We start from the raw sequence: 18,437 nt of genomic DNA, 5'->3' as shown, positions 1-18,437 counted from the left end.
TAATTTTATAGCCAGAGGTAGAAATTTCGCTAATGTAAAAAAATGCTTTTGTCAGATACAGGGATTATCCTACTTACTTCTCCCTCTCCAAGTCCCCATACACTAAAATAGGTGATGCAAGACATCATAAAATGTGCATGAAGTGTCTTGGAGCTAAGAGAAAGACTCAGGTAAAGTTTGGGGGAGAGCAGACAGAGAAACTCAGCCCAAACAGCTTACTCTGTAGGTTCCAAATGATTCTTCATCTCTAGTCACTCTTCGACAGACCTTCAGCAGGCTTAGCCAGAATCCCCAAAGGGACCCTTCCTTCAACCCAACTTACAGGGCAGCTAAATGTTCCGGTCAAGTTTAGACCAATGGTTATCAACTAGGAGCAATTAATTCTTTGTTTTGAGGTGCCTGTGTTGTAGGATGCTTAGTGGCATCCCTAGCTTCTATCTACTAGACGCTGGTAGCAATGACCCACTTACCCCCAACCCTGACTTGGGACAACCAGAAACATCTCCAGACACTGCCAAATGTTCTTCTGGGGAAAAATCACCCTCTAGTTGAGAACTACTAGATTTTTTAAAAATTTATTTTAGAGAGAGAGGGAGTGGGGAAGGGGGCAGGGAAAGAGAGAGAGAGAGAGAGGGACCATCTTAAGCAGGCTCCATGCTTAGCGTGGAGCCCAACACAGGGCTTGATCCCACGACCCTGGGATCATGACCTGAACTGAAATCAAGAGTCGGATGCTCAACCAACTGAGCCACCCAGGTGCCCAGAGAACTACTAGATTAAAAGTTGCAAAATATGGGTTTAAAAAGTGCCTTGTTTTACAAATATCTCCCCCGCCCCTTACAAATGCTGAAATTCCTTTAATCAGATTGTGTCTTTCTTTTCACAATCATAGATTATAAGGCTTAAACCACAGGTACCAGTCTGAGGTAACTTTGGTGGGAATAATTTCAGTTAAAGTGCAAATAGTCAATCAGTCAGTAATGGCCAAGGGTTAGTTTTCCAAACCTTCCTAAATCGCTGACAAAAAGTCACTGACAAGACAGTTTAGGGAGAGAGTGTGAGCTTAGAGACAGATTTCCTGAGTTTCAGATCCAGCACCTACTTTCTTGAAGATCTTAGGCATCTGTAAACCAGGGTTAATGACAGTGCCTCCCTCCAAGGGCTGTTGTAAGGATTCAACAAGGTAATACTTATAAACCTTTCAGACCAGTGACCATGAGAGACGTGCTAGGCTGAGCCTTCACAGCAGCAGGGTTTTGGACTGGGATGAGGGACCTGAAGAGAGACATAAGAATCTGTGTTAAGTGCTCCACTGCTACAACCATTGTCTTGGTGATGTGACTGATCAACGCATTCATTATTTTCTGTAGTCTTCCTTGGTGACTTTAAAGCAAAATGCAAGAAAATGGGCGACTGAGTTGACCTGTTAGGGCTGTTAAGAAAGCTGTAGTAGAAGGTCAAGGAGATATGGGGCATAGACTACGGGGGGAAAATAAAGTCAAAATGGTGAGCCTAGGCACTAAATTCAAAATAAAAGAAGAGAGGCCAAAAACGGCCAATAAACGGGAAGAACTGGGAGGGTTTTTGGTGACTGGAAGTCTCAAGCCAAACAACAGCTCTGGTGGGAGGGGTAGAAGGGCAGGACGTGGTGGACAGAGCAGCTTCATATGTTAGAGATAGAGCAGCTCCAGACGACACTAGGATACCTTCACGTGGAGGTGAGGACATTGACCGAATGGAAGCAAGGCCACTTCTTTTTCCCTTGCTCAACTCAAACCACTCTGTTCCCAAGGGTATCTCATCAAAATGCTTTGCTGGCAAGGAATTCGATAATTCACTGCTCTAGTAAGATCCCTCTCATGTTCTTCTTACGCTTTCAAAAGTCTGTAGTCTGAGTAGTTAAAGATAGAGGGAAAGGTGCAAACAGAAATAAAATACCCATTAAGGAATATCAAGAGATATACTCCAGACGCTGTTCTAGATGCCGGGGCCACAGCGGTTAGTGAGATTAGGTCTATGTTCGGATGAAGCTTAAATTCTAAAGGGAGCGACATGGACAAACAAGTGAACATATTTATAAATAATTTCAGATAATGAGCAAAGTGCTATGAAAAAAGTAAGTGATGTGATAAAATATATTGATGCATATATAATATGAGGTCTATATATACATAAAATAATATATTAAGTATATATCCCATTATCTCTTAAGAAATTGGGGTGTAAAGGACAAAAATTATTATCTAATACAGAACTATGGGCAGAATGGAAAATCACTGATTTGCTGATTCTATTTTTCTGCTCAAGAAATCACACAGATGAATTACAAATACATAATCAAGTTTTTAAAGAAAAGCATGTTTAAGGACTGGCCCTACCCCTCCACCCCAAGAGTCTTACCTTCCAAGCTAGATCTAGTTAAGAATGCTATCACCCAGCACTTTCTTCTCCAGGCCTGTCAAAACTAAACATTGGAATCTGAGGCCATTTGAGAACAATCTTACAATCCTCGGTTTCTAATTCAAACTCCATGCCTAATTACCAGTGTTCTTTCTTCAAAGAACTAAAGCATAAGAATTCTGTTTAGGCTAATTGAATGATACATTAGCCTACTCTTGTAAAAGAAAAATATAACCACTGCCTTGCCTATGGAAGAATTCCTTAAGATTTTTTTTTGGCATTTGGTTCCATAGCCAATCCAAACAAGAGCGAATGTAGATTTTGTTTCTCATCTAGGATCGGGTGAGAGGAAAACAGGGATCTAATGCGGGTGTTCATAAATGTTTTTTCCCTTGCGTACAACTGGGTAATGTAGCCAGCGGATCAGGACTTTGTGTTATAACCAAAATCCCAGCCACCACAGATGGATAGGGTGTTCCTTGGAGGCCCCGCCAACAGAGGCCGTTAGTGTCAGTGAGCTTCCCGTGGGATTCCAGAACCAGCATTTCTTACTTGTATTTTTGTCCATCCTTCCTTTTCAAGCAACTAAAAAGAAGCTTAAGGGCACGTTTGTTGTGCTTAAAATATAACTCAAGGTAACCGAATTAAAACCAAATGGATACATTTCACGAATCCTCTTCATAAATGAAGCTTTTGTGGGTATTCTCAAGAAAACCAGTGTCAGCTAGGCTGTAAGCCTGTGTTCCGGAAGATGGATATTCACATCTCCTGTTCTAGTTCCGTGTGTCTCTGGCACAAATTGATAAGATGTCATAAAATACTGAAGAGAATTTCAGTGACATCTGTAATGGTGTCATTTGTGTTTGAAAGTGACTCTTCCAGGAATATTATCTCAGATAAAGATAATCAGAGTGTGCCTGAGGCCTAACTTGGAGTAACTGGTCCTACTTCCTTTCCTTTCCCATCTGTCTCCCCCAGTGGGGAATGGAGGGAGTCGTCTTCATCTCTGGGGGTAGGAATGTTTTCTTTCAGCTTTTCAGAGAGTAATCAAGGAATCAGAGCCAAAAAACTGCTCTGGGACATTGAGGCCTGTTGTATAAACACAAATGGTATACATCAGGAAGCTTTATCCTACAGGGAGTCTACCCCTTGTCTCGTCCCTTCTACTAGACATTTTTCTGTACTTGTCCTCAATCTTCTCTGGAATGTGAAGCCCCATGCAAAAGCAGAAATGCTATGCGCACACTTAATTCCTCACTCTATTTTAATTCACAACAGTATCCACCAAAAAAGCATGGCCTCTCTGCCATTATGCCTTTCACCTCCAAGACCTCAGTACTCAGTTATCCTACCTTGTGCAGCTAACACCTTCACTGCCCCACTTCTCAAGAGTGAAGGGCCTGGCTTGACCCTCCCAGTCTTATCAAATCTTTTGTCTGGAGTGTTCAAGTATGTAAGCCCTCAAGGAATAGTAATGTGATGTTTTGGCAAAACTAGAGCCTTAAAAGAATGGAAAGAAAAGTAGCTCTTCGAATTTGTCTCCTGTAGAGTTTTACATGTTGCATTAAAACCAAACTTTATACTAGGATAATTAATTTATCCTATTAAAAAAAATTTTTTTTAATGTTTATTTATTGTTGAGAGAGAGAAAGTGTGTGTGAGCAGGGGAGGGGCAGAGAGAGAGGGAGGCAGAATCTGCAGCAGGCTCCAGGTTCCGAGCTGTCAGCACAGAGCCCCAAGTGAAGCTTAAATTCACGAGCAGTAAGATCATGACCTGAGCTGAAGTCGGACATTCAACCGACTGAGCCACCCAGGCGCCCCTAAGTTATCCTGTTTTTAATATTTTCTCAAAATTTGATGGCCCAAAGAGCAGAATCAATTAATTTAATTTTTGTAACTTTGTGTCTCTAAATTGGGGAAAGGTACATCTGTGTTAGATTGCTACATAATGTTATGCATGCTAATATATTGCTATGCTGTGCTACCTCTGCAAAATAATTATTTGCATTCCTGGTTAGGGGCTCCTGGTGCATACTAATGAGACAGCTGGATTAAATAACTGATAAGCAAGTTTCCTGAGTATTAAAATCTTTTTTTTTATTAAATTTTTTTTTCAATGTTTATTTTTGAGAGACAGAGAGAGACAGAGCATGAGAGGGGAGGGGCAGAGAAAGAGGGAGACACAGAATCGGAAGCAGGCTCCAGGCTCTGAGCTATCAGCGCAGAGCCCAATGTGGGGCTTGAACCCACGGACTGTGAGATCATGACCCGAGCCAATGTCAGAGGCTTAACCAACTGAGCCACCCAGGCACCCCTTAAAATCTTTTGGTGTTTTTGTTTTGCGGAATATAGTGATATACCAATAAAAATAATAATAAGAGCATTTTATTTTATTTTATTTTATTTTTTTTCAACGTTTTTAATTTATTTTTGGGACAGAGAGAGACAGAGCATGAACGGGGGAGGGGCAGAGAGAGAGGGAGACACAGAATCGGAAACAGGCTCCAGGCTCCGAGCCATCAGCCCAGAGCCTGACGCGGGGCTCGAACTCACGGACCGTGAGATCGTGACCTGGCTGAAGTCGGACGCTTAACCGACTGCGCCACCCAGGCGCCCCAAAAGAGCATTTTAAATGTTAGGCAGTGAAAACCAAAACTATATCACTGCACTGTTAAGTTTCCATATGTGATTAGTTTGTCTCTCAAAGTAATATACATTAACTAAGTGGAGATTTAAGACCTCAGAGTAGGACTTTAAATGTATTTTGAATGCTTTCAAATGCATTTTGTTTTGCTTTTTAAATTGCACTTCAGCAATTACCAAAAAGAAAAATGAACCTAATTTCCGTATTATGACCTTCATCCAGAATGATGAACAGTATTTAACTTGGGGAAGGTCTTCTTTAAAAGCCAGTATGTCAAATGACCGACTTCTTTCTCTGACTAGAACTTATATTTCAGCATTAAAACATACTCTGAGTCCCAAATAACCCTGAATTATATAGAAAGGATTAAAAAGAACTAATTTTTTTGTCTTTTAATATTCTGATCTTAATTCTCAAAATACTATTCCAGTGTTTGGAAGATACTTGTAAAGGGGTGTGAATTATAGCAGTTTACGGCTCTTTCCCTTCTATGTAATTGTGTTCTTTATACCAAAAATGTGTAAATCTCAGCCACCAAAGCTTAAGCCTCTTGAATTATAAAATGAGGCTATGGCCATCATGCTTTAAACTCACACCCCAGTACACGTGCTCACTCTTGTGCCCTCTACCTGGGATACCATATCCACATGTGTCTCCACTTAAAATAATCTGGGGATTTAAAAACATTCCCAACCCCAGGCTATATCTCAGACCAATTAACTCACATACCTGGGACACAGTTTTTGAAGGTCCCCAGGTGATTCAGGGTACTTCCAAGTTTGAGAACCACCACCTTGACCAACTTGTTCCTTGGCAAACTTCTGCTCATCCTTCCCATCTCAGTTCATCCTTCTCACCCAGACAGAGGTCTGATGCCTGCCCTGAAGGGGCCAGGCCTTCCCACTATGCCTCCTGCATATCCCTAGCCTGGCAAGCATTAAAGTATATTGTAACTGCTGACTCACATGCCTGCTTCCTCAAACCACTGTAAAATTCAGGAGTATTTTTACCTTCAGATCCCAGAGTCTAACCCTGTGCCTGGTGTATGGAAGTACTCAATAAATTTATGGAATGAATAATTTCCCCCTAAAAAAAAAGCAAAAATATGGAGTTATGTTAATGTTTACATGCCATGGAGAAAGTTGTCATTTAAGATGTGCTCAAGGTGATGTTTCACTGATGGGCAATGTCTCATATTTAGGAAAACATCATATTGGTGAAAATAGATCCATACCTAAACATCAAAAAGAACCATAAAATATAACTTTACCTATGAATTTGCATTCTTTACTGTAATAAGTGCAAAAAAACATGTCCTGTGGTAAGAACTATCTAAAACAACCCATCCTTTCTCAGCTCCACCTCCATTTTGAGTGGATTATGTGTTGTTTTCCAAAGCAATCCTTTCAGAAATTTATGTTTCACGGGGCTATAAAGTGGTTTTTAAGAGTGTTACTTAGTTTACAAAATGCATTATGTAAGAATGTATGTTTATTGGTATTCACTATTAATATGATCATTATGAGTAAAAAAATACCCACACAGTAAATTTTGTGACAATCTAATTCTAGACAATAAACCCAATCTTAAACATGTTTTTTAGAAAGCTGTTTAGGGCGCCTGGGTGGCGCAGTCGGTTAAGCGTCCGACTTCAGCCAGGTCACGATCTCGCGGTCCGTGAGTTCGAGCCCCGCGTCAGGCTCTGGGCTGATGGCTCGGAGCCTGGAGCCTGTTTCCGATTCTGTGTCTCCCTCTCTCTCTGACCCTCCCCCGTTCATGCTCTGTCTCTCTCTGTCCCAAAAATAAAATAAAAAAATAAAAAAAAAAAGAAAAAAAAAAATAAAAAGCTGTTTAAAATATTTTGCTCCTTGGATTACCTAATTACTTTATATTGCAGCAATGTTTCACAATCTAACAACATGTTGTTCTTTTTTCTTTTAAGTTTATTTATTTTTGGGAGAAAGAGCACATGTGCAAGTTGGGGAGGGGCAGAGAGAGGGAGAGAGAGAGAGAATCCCAAGCAGGCTCCGCACTGTCGGTGCAGAGCCCCATGTGGGGCTCAGGGCTCCAAGTCCTGAACTGTGAGATGTACTGAACCAAAATCAAGAGCGGACGCTTAACCAACTGAACCACCCAGGTACCCTACAGTATGTTGTTCTTTATCCACTAGATGCAGAAAGCCTGAAAAGAAATCAGATTTAGGAACTGTTTTCCAAGATAGTAATGTATTACTCCTTTATCTCGTTTATCTTTACTTATGAAATGCTGGATTATCTCATTAGACATCAAATTAATTTAAGATCTTATCAACCAGTGTTTACTGTGCACTCATTCTGAATGCATCTAAAAAAGTGAGAGAAAAGTGTGAGCCTCCACGTTTAAATGCCTACATTGTTGTCAACCAGTGTAAGCCAATTTTTAATTTTACTGTTAATTAAATACAACTACTTTAGAAGACAGTCATTGAAATGTAGTTCTGGTCCTTTTTTCCATAACGGAATTATGACTTTAAATGCAATACCCTTAGACACTGCTGCTTTGCTATATCAGAAATAAGCTCTGAATGTATTATCAATTGTGAAAAAAGATCACAGCTGTTTCTAAGATTCAGTTCCAGTGTCATAGTTCCTCCATTGTAAAAGCTGTCAATGAGGCAACTATTCCAAGTTAGCTTCAGCCCTAATGAACACAAAAGTGAATTTCTTTTGCCAAGCAAACGAGGCACACAGACAGGCATACTTTCGACCAGTAACAGCCAGCTTTACATATTTATGTTTGGACTAAAAGAGCAGAGCAATTTTTAAGTTGGCTTCTGTAAGCATAAATCTGATTTTGGGTATTGTCCTTTCTCAGGTCCTCCTCTTCTGGTCTCTTCACCCATTTGTCAGACCCAGAAACATACACAGCCTTACTCCTTTAGTGAAGGGCCCTGTGGGGTATTACTGCTACACTGGCCAGGGGTCACTGGGTCAGCAATCAACATAAGACCTAGGAGGGCAGAAGCCCGAGAGGCGGGAGCACTGTGCACCAGGGGTCTGGGGACGACGTGACTCTCCCTTGGCTCCAGTTCCCAGCAGCAGGTCCTAGTGGGCACAGGTTGACCAAAGAGGCGTAGCTCTTTCCCAGACCCAAGAAAATTCCGTAAAAACACCTTCCGGGGGCCCTTTGCATCACCCGGCGCTCTCTCCAGCCACCTCCAGGAGCGGGCAAATAAAATTTCTGAGGGGTCACGGACACTAAAAGCACAGCCAACAGAGGCTGTGTCTACCTTCACAACTGGAGAGACTCAGCAGGGGAGGCTTGGCTTCCGGGCGGCGCCCCCACCATCTAGGATAAAACCCGCGAGGGCGCGGCGTCCCGAGTGGTGGGTGGGCCGGTGGGTGCGGGACAGAAAGACGGGAGGGAAGCTAGGAGTCACGAAGCCTCCTCCGCTGGGATCGCCTCCTCTTAGAGTGGCCTCCCTCCACTCCGTCGTTCAGAATTAGTAAAACGGTGCTCAGGCCAAACAGCCGCCCCCGCCCACCCAGACTTGGGCTCGGGAGGGAGGGTTCCCGGGGAGCGGGGCCGAGCGTCGGAGAGGGCCATTCGGCCAGAAGGGGGGAGCTGACAGTGTCCCCTCCCGCATCCGTCGCGTGAGGGTAAGGGCTAGATGGCAGTGGTCCACGTACGGTGCCCTTCTGGGTTCTCCTCCTTCCTCAGGACCCGAGAGGAGTGGCTCCCTCCGTTTGCTCCCACCTTCGTGTCGCGGCACCCCTCCGCGGGACGCTTGGTTGGGTCCGGGGCGGGGCCGACAGGCGCTCCACGTGCGGCCGCGAGCTAGGCGCTCTGCTCCCGCGGCCCGGCGGCCACCCCCGCCACCTCGGGGCGGGCGTGGGGGCGGAGCCTCTGGGGGCGGGGCGGGAGGCGTGGGCGTGGGGGCGGGGCGGACGCGGAGCGCTCGACAAGCTGCCGGGGCAGAGGGGCTGAGAGGAGCCGGGCTGGCGCGGCGCAGGCAGGAAGGGACGAGGACCTGGGAAGAGTCCGACGCCTGGTGCTCCGGGCTTTCTGGGAGGTATGAGCGGGAGCTCGGCGCTTGGGGGCCTCCCAGTCTGTCCCCTGGCCCGGCCACCGCGCCCCGGCTACCCACTGTGCCCCCTGCCGGCCGGGCGGCGGCGGCGGCTGGACGGGACTTTGGGAGGGTTTCTGGGAGTCGAGAGCCCTAGCCAAAGCAGTGTCTTCCCTGCGTCTTTCTTCGCCTTCTTTTTGCTTCCTCGACTCTGGGCTTCGGGCACCGGGCTGGAAGGTCGCCTCTCCGCGGGTCAGAGCTCGCCCACGCCGGGGCGGGAGGCCGGGGCCCCGGGGCAGCCGAGCCAGGCAGCGGGGGAGGCGCGGAGCTCCGGGGCCGCCTCTGCGGCGAGGGCGGGAGGCCGGCCGGGGCTGCGGGCTGCTCCCCGGGCTCACGGTGCCGCGCTCGGCTCCCCAGTGGTCTCTGGCGCGCTGTTCCGGGGGCGCTTGTCGGTTGCGCCCCATCGGTCGCCACTTTGACGGGGCGCCGGGGCCAGCGCGTGAACCCTGAATTCCTGGGTGCCCTGCCGCCTGTTGTGCGTGCTCCGGGGGAGGGCAGCCCGGCTGCGGGAAGGGACCCGAGAGCAGCCTCTGCCCCACGGACCCTGAAAGTGTCTAATCGGGGAGCCCGAGATTGAGCTGGGGCTCGGCGGCGCCAGAAGGGGGCCTCGGTGGGATGCTAGTGGGGGGCGCGGCCTGCAGAATTTGGGTTCCTGGAGGTGCTTGCGGCGCGCAGGCCCGGCCCGGGGCAGCAGAGACCACCAGCCTGTCCTCGAGGAGGACCGGGAACTGTCACGTATGGACCGCTGGGGGCCACCCTTGTGAGATCCACAGGGCTTAATAACAGTACCTCGAGTCCTGGGACAGCGTAACCTAATAGTGAGGGCGTTTTCTTTAGGGCATGAATAAATGGAAAGGTGTCAAAATAAGCATATTTTAAAGTTGAAACGAAAACTGGCAGATTTTCAGGTCGTGCAGTTGTGAAGTTAAGTGTCCAAAGAAATATTAGCTCTTTTACACCCTTTTCGTTTTTATTTTTTGGCAAAAATCTGTTTTGCCAGAATTTCCCTCAGGAGCTTTGCATGGCCCACAGTGGGGCAGGAAAACTTGAGCAAGCGTTCTCAGGTTGCTTTTGACTTCAAGCCTGTGCTCTCCAGGTTTTTTGAGTGTGCAGAAAAAGTGTCTGATTCTGTTTTTCTCTGGGATCCGACGATGTTTGTTTATTGGGTTTATAAGCATCTATTTAAATTCAGTTTTTGCACGAAATACTCCCCGTTGCCACAGGGTGTAGTTTAGGGATTAGAAAATACTGTTGGAGAAAGCTGCTAGTGGCTTCATTTTCCAAGAATGTAAGTCATTTCCTTTCTGTGATTTCAGGGAGTTGATATTTCACAGCATCAAAACTTTGTGGGGAAAATTTTCCGTAATACATCTGTCATTAAAAAGGCTTTTGACTTTTGGATTTTGTCTTCTTAGAGCAGCACATAAATTTAGGCTCAGCAATGTTGAAGGATAAGAAGTTTTTCAGAAACTGCAGTATTATGAGAGTCTTGTAGAAAGTAATTTTAACAACCACCAAGACTTACAGCCTGCACCATCGAGATGGGGGAGGGGAGAAGACCAGAGGAGAGAGACAGGAAAACAGATGCTTTTGCTGTTGTCCTTTGTAGTACAAAACTTGTAGCAGTTAATCATTTTCCTTGGGTGTGGTTTTGAGAAATAAAAGTATTACGTTAAAAAGGAAAATACTGCACAATATGAGGCAGCTGACATTTAAATGCTCTTTCCGTATGTTTGTAAACATATTGGATTTATATTTCAAATTAAAATGGACCTTTGGGATCATTAGATGAGAAGGGTCCCCCAGGGGATATCTTCTATCAAGTTATCTGCAGGATATCTTCTCCAGAAAGCAGACTGACTGTAATAGGAACTAATTTTCCCCCTTTTGAATTGCTTGTAAAAATGCCGGAGATCTGACACTGATGGACCACAGTAATCAGCAGTCCTTGCAGAACTCAAAACATCTTAAGGGAAAGGAAATCTTTCCGTGTTTCCACTCCCTCCTTTTTGGGGGGCACCCTGGGTAAGCTACCAGCTTCAAGTACATAATTTGAACTTGCTGGTTGAAGATGCTCCTAGCTCTGCAGTGAAACAATAGGAGCTAGGAGGAAGACCCTGCTTGTTTGAAAGCAAAGTGCCCATGTGCTAGGTGATCACTTCTGGCAACAAGTTCTGTAAAAACTCATCCAGTTGGGCTAGCTGAATCCAGAGAAGGGGGTTGTAGAGCTTTTCTGGTTTCTGGACTTTGTTTTCACTTTTAACTACACTTATAAAGCCTTTGGCTTTCAGAACTTATGACATAATAGACTGTGTAGCCTTTTGTGGCAGATGCTTGAAATGAAAGTTTCAAACAGAATTGCTTTTGACTGAACTGTCAAGTTCAGAGTTTAGTGTAAATGAGTCCTGTCTCACAGCTAACTTTTTTGATAAAGGAGTTCTTTGTAGTTTTCAGCGTGGATGCTGCACATTTTGATTTCTGAGACTGTGGGTTTAAAAAAAAAAAATAAAACCTGCAAACAATTATTTTATTACATGAAAGCCAGTACCAAGAAAAGATTAATTCAGTCCAGATGTAAAAATGTATGTGAATTTTAGATTTGGATGATCTCAACAAGTTTTCCCTTTTGTTGATGAAACTGCCTGGATCCCAGATGGCATTCACAAACTGTCCCTTAGGTGGTTTTCTGAGTTCAGAACTAAATTTTAGGGGCCTTCTCTAAAGTCACTTGAAAATTGTTTTAAGCATTCTCAAGGATAGAAAGTTTTCTCTATTTATGCAGAGATAGGTTTTTCCTATTCCACATGAATGCAAACCTTATAAATGCCCTGGTTTGGTAAATGAGCCTGTGTGTTTCATAAGTAGGAAAACCAGAGGTATTCAGTATTGTGTATCCTTATGAACAAAGCATAGAAACGTTGGCTTTCATTTATGCAATTCCAAATTTTTAAAAAAATATATTTATTTATTTATTTGCCGGGAGAGCATGAGCAGGGGAGGGTCAGAGAGAGGGGGACAGAGGATCTGAAACAGGTTCTGAGCTGATAGGCTGACAGTGGCCAGCCCAATGTGGGGCTTGAACTCATGAATGGTGAGATCATGACCTGAGCCAAAGTCAGATGCTCAATCGACTGAGCCACCCAGGCGCCCCAATTCCAACTTTATTTTTATAAAGAGTTATAAGTGCGTTCTCAGTCTTTAATAGGATCCTGTTGTAACACAGTTTGTGGTTTCTGATAAAGCAGTTGGTCCTCATATGATGATCCTGTACCCTGCTCCCACACCAAGAAAGAACAAACAACTTAGAAGAAAACTTCAGTACTTAAAAAAAAATCTGTACTTCCAACACTAAAGTTACTAAGTGTTACTAAGGGTGTGTGTTACACACTTAAAATTATATATTTTTAAGAAGTCTTTGTTTATGTAATTATACATTTAAGAGTTTGATTACATTGTGATTGCATATTAAACAGTTGAATGTAGGAGGGGGGAATGGAAAAGAAATAGTGATGGAATTTTATGAGTGGTGAAATTTTAGTTAAAACATATCTTTCCTAAAACCCAAACAGGAAAAATAGTATTGTTGGCTTCTGCAGTTAAACTTTGATACAGGGGGTAGTTGAGAGGGTTTTTTGAATTGCACATTATCCTGAGGAAGAGGCTTTGGGGGCCTATAAAAATAAGTAGAAACAGGTTAAGGGAATAATTTGAGAGGAAGGAGGAAGTAGAATACTGGACAATGAGTTGCAAGGAAAATCTGAACTTAGAAGGATGCATATTTAAAACAAGGCTGAAGTAGAGAAAACTTTGTATTTAAAAGTGGAAATTAAAAAGCAAGATCTTTTTTAGCAGAGAAAAAAAGGATTCATGTTAAAGTGCCCTACAAAATCTGCATACAATATGAAATGGTGCTGTTATGTGCTACTCATCCTGGAAAGCTTGTGTGCATTTGTGTTAAATTGCTGCTTTGGTCTTAAATAGTGTTTAGGGACTGGATGCTTATTATTGTGCCCCACCACCACCCATGCCACTTCTCATTTTGAAGATTAAAAACATTTTTTTGTCTAAACTCTAATGATTCTACAAATACTTAATTTTTTTTTAATGTTTATTTTTGAGGGACAGAGAGACAGAGTGGGAGCAGGGGAGGGGCAGAGAGAGAGGGAGACACAGAACCAAAGCAGGCTCTAGGCTCTGAGCTGTCAGCACAGAGCCCGACACGGGGCTCGAACTCACGGACCATAAGGTCATTTCCTGAGCCACCCAGGTGCCCCTGGTTCTACAAATATTTAATTACTCCCCCAGCATTTGTGAGAGCGACAGCCTGCCTGCCATGCTGTAAGACCAGAGGGGCTCTACAGTAATAATGGCCATAGTTATGATAAGATTTTGAGTGAAAACAAGCTATCAGTGCTTCCAGATTATCTGACATGATTTGGTGGTGTAATTACTTCGGATGCAAGTAATGCATCAGAGTATGATATCACTCTTGATACGTATCAAGTGGAATCAATCATGCAGTATACCATACTGATCAAAACGATATCATACAACAGTGGGAGGGGGAAAGGAAAGAAATCTCTGATCTGACATGAAGAATCGTCTCAGGAGGAGAAAAATGTAGCACTGCATCAAATTCAGATGAACCAGTTACAGGCCAAAGGAGACAGCAGTGTTGACTAGAGCTTTCTTGGAGCTGTGTGTAGCACAGCATTTTCTCCATTGCCTTTTCCCACTCGTGTGGCCTTTTCCTAGCAGAGTTTAGTCTGCACAGCAAGAAACTAAGAGATTTTGCCATGACCCAGTGTATTTCATTAATGTGGTAACTGGGATAATTTGGACCAAAAAGATCTATTTAGAACCTCAGTATTCCTAATTGATTATCCAGGGATATTTTCAGCTGTTTTCGAATAACTCTGCCTTTGTACATAGATACGATACAACTTTGAGTAGTAATGTTTTATAGGTACATGAAGACAGAGAGAAAAACAATTATTTTATACTGTCTTCTAGCCACAGTTTCATATGAAGGAGGAAATGATTATAAAAATTAAGCAAATTCTGGATGAAGATTTTAGGAAATTAATGAAAAGCTCACTTAGCTTTTTGGGTAGTTCTTTGTGTACTTTACATCAAATGAGTAATTATTTAGTAGTGGCACTTGTACTATCCAGTCTCAGTAGATACAACCAGGCAAATGCACGGATCAGAAGTATAGCACGAAGTGGTCATATGCAGGCAGCTGGCATCCAAGCCAAAAAAACATCATTATCTGCTCCCCAGAAGCCTATCTTTACATTCACAGTCCCTGCCCCAGGGATAACCTCTGTTCTTTCATTGCCACAGGTTAGATGGTTTTAAAAAAAAATTTTTTTTTTAACGTTTATTTATTTTTGAGACAGAGAGAGACAGAGCATGAATGGGGGAGGGTCAGAGAGAGGGAGACACAGAATCTGAAACAGGCTCCGGGCTCTGAGCTGTCAGCACAGGGGCCCGATGCGGGGCTCGAACTCATGGACCGTGAGATCGTGACCTGAGCCGAAGTAGGCCCTCAACCGACTGAGCCACCCAGGCACCCCTTAGATGGTTTTTTAAAAAATGGTTATTTTGAGAGAGAGAGGGAGAGAGGGATTCCCAAGCAGGCTCCACTCTGGCAGCCCCTCAGGCCTCAAACCTGCGAACCCTGAGATGATGACCTGAGCCAAAATCAGGAGTCAGACGCTTACCTGACTGAGCCACCCAGCCGCCCCACTCAGACTGCACGTAAGTGCAATCAAATAGAAGTTCTCTCTTGTGTCTTCTTCAGCTCAGCATAGCGTCATGTCCACATTGATGCAGGTAGCCGTTCTTTTTTCTTTTTTTCTGTGCATGAATATATCCAGTGTATTTATCCATTCTGTCGATGGACACTTGGGGATGGGACTAATATGTGGGGTAGGACCTTTTGAAGGCTCAAGAAAAGTCGAGCACCTTGGAGTTGAAAGGAGAGTATAGTCTTAAGATTAAAAGAGAAAATTACTTCAAAAACGTAAGGGAAAAAAAGAGAAAGGAACATTACAAAAACACTGAAGTCTCAGCTCAGTCCACGGAATCCTATTGTTTCAGGGACACAGGAACATACCAACTGGATCTTGCCAGATTTTAACTGAGAACTGGAAAGAGGGAGGAGGCCATAGGTGGCAGACAGCCTCATCAGGTTTTAGAAGTGGAGGGACTGAAGCCCTGTGAGGTTGAGTGACTCAGAGTCTCACAGGTAATGACAGCACCAAGTGAACAAGCTCCTTCTCACGCTCAGTCTGGTCTAGGTTCGCGCCATCTGAGGGCTGACAGCCGGCCCTCTGCTCTGCAGTGAGTCCACTGGCCTCAGGATGGGGTGCTTTTTTCTGTCAACACAAAGGGATTGTGTGGCTTTGTTCAGATAGACTCAGACCTGCCCGGAGAAAACAGGGCAGTGGTCCAGTGAGGAAGAATTTTACCTCCTCTAGGCTGGTCTGCCTCTGCTCCCATGCAGAGCCCTTTTCTCCTTCTTCCTGTGTTCTAGGACTTTCTAGTGAGAGGTTGGGTGTCAAGTGCCAGGTAGGTGACATCTTGAGGTCCCTCTTGACTCAGTGTTTCATTGATCCACAAGTGATCTAGGCTGGAACTCAGTTTCAAAGGACTGCTTTCTAAATATTTTCAGAGTAGTTCACTCTTAAGAAGATACTATGAAAAAGTCTTTGTTTGTTTGTTTGCCTCTTCCTGCCATTATGTCCTCACTGGTTATACACTTTTCTCCTCCCTTGGACACGCTTCCCCCTCCTTCAAGTTATCTTTTCATAAATATCTGTGGAAACATCCTGTCTCTACCTAAAACAACAGTGAAATTCTGATGCTGATGTCTGTGGCAGTCTCCAGGAAGCATTTACTGTAAAACAGAGGATTATGAGAAATCTAACAGATAAAGTGCTTACAAAGGAAAACAAATGATGTAGATGTTTTTTTTTCTTTTATGTTTCCCTAAAGGGGAAAAGGGCATTTTTCATGGTTTAAGAAAAGGCTCAGAATTTTGACTTAGGCTCATGAGGAAAGTGAAAAACAAGTAAAATAGCAGAAGTGTTACAAATGGGTAGTAAATATATTATGCTCAATGAAATACTGCTTAGAACAGCAAAAACCTAGCATGTGCAATCTTAGAAAATTAAAAAAATGTGCTCACCATAGGGTCATGTCTCTGACAAGTTCCTCACTGAAATTACTGCAGAAAAGAATAGTACATTTCAGAGGCAACATGGAAGAGAAGCAGAAAAGTCTAACGGTAACAACAAGATCTTTGAAATCAATCCTCTGGGGCACAGATCCAGGCTCCACTATTTTCCTGTGTGTAACCTTGAGGAAGTTACTTCGTTCTCCGAACCTCTTTTTTCTTACCAGTAAAATGAGGATAATGATAGTAACTATCCCACAGTGTTGTTTTGATTACTATATGAAAGAGTACGTAGAAAACAATGGCGTGGTCTGACACATAGCAAACTGTCAACTGATGTTAGCTCTTACTACTTAAGACAAAAAAAAAAAAATGATGTATAGGATTTACAGTTTTTTTGGAAGTCCCTGAGCCTTTAATTTATAAGCAGCTCATGAGATGGTATTATATTTTGTTTTCGATGACCTTCAACAGGCAACAAAACCTAGTGTTTCTCAGTTACAGATACCGGGCAGTCTATATCACAGCACTGAGAATATCTGCTGGCCTATCCCGTTGACCACTAATTGATTGAGTTATTTTTCCTATTTCTCTTCTGATTTCCAGTAGTCTTACTCAGGCTCTCAGCTTCTGCTTGCTAGATATATATGCCTTTCCAGATGCCAAAAAGTAAATCTACAGATTAAAAAATAATCTCTCTTTATGATAATGAAGGCCGAACAAAGTATTTTTAAACTTAAAGACTACCAGTGGCCCAAGTCTTTTGCTCTTGTACCCTATAAACTACATGTGCTTTTAAAGAAAACTACTACTGGGGCACCTGCCTGGGTGGCTCAGTCAGTTAAGTATCCAACTCTTGATTTCAGCTCAGGTCATGATCTCACAGTCTGTGAATTCAAGCCCCGCATCAGGCTCTGCGCTGACAGTGTGGACCCTGCTTGGGATTCTCTCTCTTTCTCTCTCTGCCTCTCCCCACCTTAAAAATAAATAAATAAACATAAAAAAAAAAAATAAAACCACTATTATTGGTATAAAGCAATTATTGTTTATTTCTCCCCTCCCCATCCCCACCATTGGCATAGTTTCTATAATGTGGGTCAGACCCCTTTATAATTTTCTCTCAGTAGGCCCAAAGCTTAAGATTTTAAACCACTCATTCAATGGAAATTAATAGTTTGGAAGTTTCAAAAGGAACATTTAAGAAAGAGTTAAGCATATTAGAAAAAGACACATTTACATCTAAACAGCATAATTAGAAGCCAGTCAAAATAGGCACAGGATCCTCCAGAATAATTTATATCAGTGTATCATCCCACTGTGATACACAGTGTATCATCCCACTGTGTTCTTTAAAAGCAGGACCTACCCTGCACAACCCATGCTTGTTATGTGTTGAATAATATCTTGAACTTATGAATGTTTTTAAAACATTAAGTTTCCTAAGCCCATCAGAAATAGGTTTTATGTCTCTATGAAGTATCCTGGGACCGTGTTGGCGATTTGAAATACAATGGCCACAGTAGGACTTACCGAGAAGATGACTCGAGAGAGGAAGTTGGCCACACAGAGATACCTGGAGAACATTGTTCAGCAGAGAGATCGGCAAAGGCCTCAGGTGGAAGTGTGCCTGGTGTGTTCCCGGAACAATGAGAAGGTCACAAAACAGTAATAGATGAGGTCAGAGAAGTTTAGGGGGCATGTCACGTAGGGCCCGTTTGGTGGACCATTTTAAGAACTTAGGCTTTTACTCTGAGTGAAATGGGGAATCATTGGAAAGCTTTGAGCTGAGGAGTAAGGGTTTGATTTACATTTTAATAGAATCACTGGCTGCTGTGTTGAGGTAGAAAAATGGAGCAGGGTGGTCGGTCAAGGGCAGAATCAGGGATACAGGTTAGCAGTTGTTGATAACAATCCAGTTGAGAAATGCCAATAGCAGTGGAGGAGGTGGTGAGAAATAACCAGGGTTTATTTTGTAGATCACACCACCTAGATTTCTTGGCCAGCTGTTTGAGGAATATGAGAGAGATCAGGGTAAGGATAACATCAAGGCTTTTTGCATAATTATGGAGTTGCCATGAATTGAGGTGGGGATCTGATTGAGGTTG

At 43.5% G+C, this 18,437-nt stretch overlaps 1 protein-coding gene across 4 annotated transcripts in view; it reads left to right on the top strand.

Annotated features, from left to right (window-relative positions):
* Positions 1-8,980: 8,980 nt before the first annotated feature.
* Positions 8,981-18,437, top strand: part of FRMD6 (FERM domain containing 6) — an 81,197-nt gene continuing 71,740 nt past the window's right edge. For all 4 annotated transcript variants that reach the window (XM_049612787.1, XM_049612788.1, XM_049612786.1 and 1 more), the window contains exon 1: positions 8,981-9,095. The gene's annotated coding sequence lies outside the window, so the exon portion shown is untranslated. The remainder of the gene's footprint in view (positions 9,096-18,437) is intronic.

Source organism: Panthera uncia (assembly GCF_023721935.1).
Source record: "Panthera uncia isolate 11264 chromosome B3 unlocalized genomic scaffold, Puncia_PCG_1.0 HiC_scaffold_1, whole genome shotgun sequence".
In the NCBI taxonomy this organism is placed as follows: domain Eukaryota; kingdom Metazoa; phylum Chordata; class Mammalia; order Carnivora; family Felidae; genus Panthera; species Panthera uncia.
The sequence above is the reverse complement of the archived record's forward strand: the minus strand, read 5'-3'. Positions and strand labels throughout refer to the sequence as shown.